The sequence below is a fragment of the Aotus nancymaae genome, unplaced genomic scaffold, assembly GCF_030222135.1.
Source record: "Aotus nancymaae isolate 86718 unplaced genomic scaffold, 86718_ANA_hifiasm-v0.15.2.pri h1tg000029l, whole genome shotgun sequence".
Taxonomy (NCBI): domain Eukaryota; kingdom Metazoa; phylum Chordata; class Mammalia; order Primates; family Aotidae; genus Aotus; species Aotus nancymaae.
In genome coordinates, this window is record NW_026988442.1 from 22,946,470 (window position 1) to 22,950,859 (window position 4,390).

Sequence of the window (4,390 nt, forward strand, 5' to 3'; positions counted from 1 at the left end):
CCAAGCAAGAAACAAAACTTTTACTCTTGAAAAGCCACTGAGATTTTGGAGTTGTTTGGTACAGCAACCAGCATGAGTTACACCAACTAATACAAATAATATCACAGGTTTAAAAAAAAAAGGCTCTAAAAGGCAAGGTGCATATTCGTGTCTTTCTCATGTTAAGTTCAGGACTCCTTTCCCAGGAACACCCTGCCCTGGTGACCTGCAGCTAGTCCTGGTTCAGGCTTCAGCTCTCTAGGGAACTCAGGGAAAGTCACTTCTCTTCTTTGGGCTTCAGTTTTTCCATTTGCAGGATAAGAGCTTTGCCTGAGATGGTAGCAAGAGGCACTCTGAAGGCATCTTACTACTGCCCACGGCCCAAATGGATCATTCCATAGTGACATGTGCAGTCACCACACCTGTTGGGTCATTGAGTCATTCATTGTAAGAAGAGGGTCAAAACTTTTTCCCCCCAAAAGAGTCATTCCAGCTTATTATAGCATCATCTACATTTAGAATGCCTTTACAGTAACCATGGAAACCATAGCATGTGTGAGGCACAAACTTTATTCTAAATCTGCTGATGAGGATGAAGGAACAGCTCCCTATGTGGACCTCAGAGGGTCCAGCATGGTTCCACTCCCTCCTCTGTTGGGGCTCAACTTGGCTGCTGGCCATAAGGAGCTAAGGCCAGGAAGAAAAAGACTTTTGGTATCTAGACTGAATTTTGCAAGATGAACTGAGGCCTTTAGTAGAGATACAGCCAATCTCCAGTGATCTGGGGGAATAAATACACCAATTATATTTTTTTCTGCCTGGCCCCCATTGGCCCAGCATGACCTGAGGCAGAGAACAGAATGGCTGATGCAATCCATGGTGATCACCTCCAGGACACAGAGAAGGGATGAGGAGAGTAGAGCATAGATCTGGAGGGGCAAACAGAAGGTGCCCAGCAAACCTTCGAAGCACTTGTCCCACCTTGTAACTTAGGGGGGTCTCTAAGTCCATGTGATTATTTGAAGCCTATGTTTTCCATCTGTCCCTGAACTCTGTTATCATGGACTGGGTCACCGCTTATTCCTAACAGCTAACATAGCACCTGCACATAGAAGGGATCTCTAAATATTTACTGAGTAATGAATGAAAAAAATAAATGGTTTCATGACTGAGCAAACTCCTCAATATGAAGAGTACTACACACACACACACACACACACACACACACACACACACACACAGGGCAAAAGCCCCAGGATCACTCAGGACTCTTCCTTCTCAAGCCCAGAAAGCTGAAGAATGGCTGTTATTGAGCATCAAACGTCACCTTCTGTCCCTTTGTCACCCAGCCTGGGACTCAGCCCTGCTTCAGGCAAGGGCTGAGCTGATTCATGCTTCCCTAGCATACTACACTTCCCCCGCTGACTCAGAGCTGGTCCCCACTACCCATACCCCCAGACTCAGTATAGCACCCGAGGGACCTCCAGCACTGCTGCCCACCAACTCCTTTGGCAGGTCCTGCCCACCTGCCATGTCTGACCCCTGCATGTGAATACCAGGCTGACTGACCTGAGGTCACTGCGCCCCCTCTGATAGTGTGGTTGAGACCATGAACGGCTCACTGCTCAATCCTGTGCCAAATTACACCACACGGCACCAGGCCACGCCTAGCCCAGTCTCACTCTCTTTTCCATGTGGCTACAGCTAAAAGTCCCAGGATTCCAAATGTCAATTTCAGCATAGCATCCAATCAGTCAACTAGGTAGGGAAAGTGGGGAGGGGAATCAAGATCTGTAGGCTTTGCTCTTGGGGCAAGTTCAAACCAATAAGGTCTGGTTTTGCCTTCCTGACTCCTCCTACATGGAAAAGGATACTAAGTCTGCTATATATAGTGGAAAAGTTGTTCACCTCACAAAGGGGCCCAACTGAATTGAACAATGAGGGTTCAAATCCAGCCCATGTTCTACTTGCCAAGGTGTGTATCCTGTCATGGGCTGGGTCTTCCCTACAGAAAGGATGTCTTTTTTCCATTTGCACTAAGGTGCCGTATAATCTAAGGAGCAACCTTGAAACAAATCCTACTGGAAATCTGGGCCAAAAAGTTCATGCTCAACAGGACTGGGGCCAGGAATATTCTCTTTATATCTCTGATTTTCAGGAAGTCTGATGGTTTCAAGGCCAGTCCTTCCTGTAGAAATTCATTACACAAGAAAAGACCTTCTAGAGTAACAAAAGATATCATTGCAATTACGTTTATCAAAGAAAGCATGGCAATCAATGTCTTATGCACAGACCATGTTTCAAATGCCCTTAATCAATGGCTGTGCTAATTACACATTTATTGCAATTAATTTCATTTCAATTATACCTTAATTACTAACCTTGAGTGAGATTGGGCAGCTCAGAGAGTTTGTGTCACCACAGAGCTAGGACCCAGAGATAAGTTGCTGTCCTTCGATTGAAAGATGCCGCTCCATTAAAACTTGGTTTATTGGCTCAAGGCCTTTTTGCAGGGGGGAGGGGTTTGGTTCCTCCAGGGAGGCAATTCATAATGTGAGTCTGAAATTGAACACAGGAAGGCAGGCAGCTGTGCTTACGAATTAACTAGAGCTGATGTTTAATTTGCTTCTTATTGATGCCATTTCCTCACTGGTTCATTAGCTGTAGTTGGAGAATAAATGCCTTCAGAGTTCATTCTTTGTGATGTCCTCAGCCTCTGGGTCAGCTTCATTTGTTCCTTATCTTCTCCCCAAAGGAGGGCTCTCTTTTAGCCTCTCCTCATGTCTAAAGGCTCAGCTCTGAATTTATGGGGCAGGGCCTGGGCTTTAATCTCTGCACAGGGCAGGGGCCCCTTGGTATCTACAGTGTCTGCCCACTGAGACTCCCAAGGATAATGCCATTGCAACGATCCAGATAGAGGTGTTGGAATATAACTTGCCCTGTGGCAAAGCAGAAACAGCTTGTATGATAATAGAACTTGGGCTTTGGAATCCCCGAGACCAGGGTTCAAGTCCAAGTTCTGATACTTCTCAGCTCTGTGGTCCTGGGAAGGCAGGTTAATTTCCCTGAGTCAGTCAAGTGCAATACAAGCATGCCCAACACTTGGTAGGAACTCAAAAAGTTCAACTGCCTTATCTAATAAACCCTTCTTTAGGGTTTACAGCAACACCACCTTGGGGAGATTTCTTTTATTCCCAGGAGGAACGACCTTTCTACAAAACATTTCTTTAACTAGCTCATGAGGAAGGAAATGTAGAGATTTGCTGGTCCAGGCCTTCATCTTAACTCAGGGAAGGAAGGGAAAGCTCGAGGTCACATTGGGAGTTGGTAACAGAACTGGAATACAGCCAAGTCTTCTGGTTCTCAATTCTAGAACTTTCCCAGCACATCACAAGCTAGCCTCTTTGCACAGTGATTTGTCAGTATCTGGTAAAGACTGAAAATATATAAACATCCCACGTGTGTGCTCACAGAGAGAAGAATAAAAATATTTACTGCAGCATCATCTGTCATCAAAAATAAGTACCAACTTAAATAGCCCTCAATAGAGAAACACAGAGACCTGGAGGCTAAGGAAACAGAGTCCTTAAAGTCAAGCTGGCTCTGCTTTTAACCTCCTAAATGGAAACGTAGATAGAACAGGTCTTGTTTGCAAAATAAATGCAAGACCTACTTATCTATCAACAGCAAAAACATAAGAGAGAGAGAGAGAGAGAGAAATGCAGAGGCAAATTGTGATGTGTTCGTAGGCTGGAATAGTATATAGCCATTAAAATGGATACACCTGATCTATATTATCAGCATAGACTTCTTTCTAAAGCATAATGTTTGAATTTTAAAAAGCAAGTTGCAGAATATTTATAGCGTGCTATCACTTATGTTAATTTTTTTAAATTCACAAATTCAAAGAGAGAGATTATAAATATATCCATATGTAATTTAGATATTAACACGTAGGCAGGAAGAATATATCGACCTGAGGGGAGTGGCCAGCTGGAAGAATGGGAGAATGGGATCAGGACAAGCACAAAGGGAACTTCAGCAGTAAGGGTAGCATTTGACTTATCTTTTGAGAAAGAGTTGCTGCAAATAGGATTAAATGTGCTCATCTGTTCATACTGGATAGCAAGTCCTTGGTCTTTTGCTTTCCAAACTCCTCTTTCTGTTTGGAATTTTTATCACCACATGAAAAACAAAATGGTTAAGCTTTGATGTAGATTCTCTGTCTAAAAAAATAATCCCAATGATTGTCACTTACGGAGAACAGAGACACGGAAATTGGAGATGGTTCCAAGATAACACTCAACACCACGAGGGATAGGCTGATTACACGCCCCAGTTTGCCAGGCCTAAAACAGAGTTTGTTGGATGTAGTGGGTACTCAACAAATATGTACTGAATGAATCAATTA

The 4,390-nt window shown here is 43.8% G+C and overlaps 1 non-coding gene across 1 annotated transcript; it reads left to right on the top strand.

Annotated features, from left to right (window-relative positions):
• The first annotated feature begins 3,541 nt into the window (after positions 1 to 3,541).
• On the top strand, positions 3,542 to 3,668 carry LOC135277115 (small Cajal body-specific RNA 15). Its single transcript, XR_010344716.1, has one exon. It is a non-coding gene; the product is annotated as a small Cajal body-specific RNA 15 (non-coding RNA).
• Positions 3,669 to 4,390: the final 722 nt, after the last annotated feature.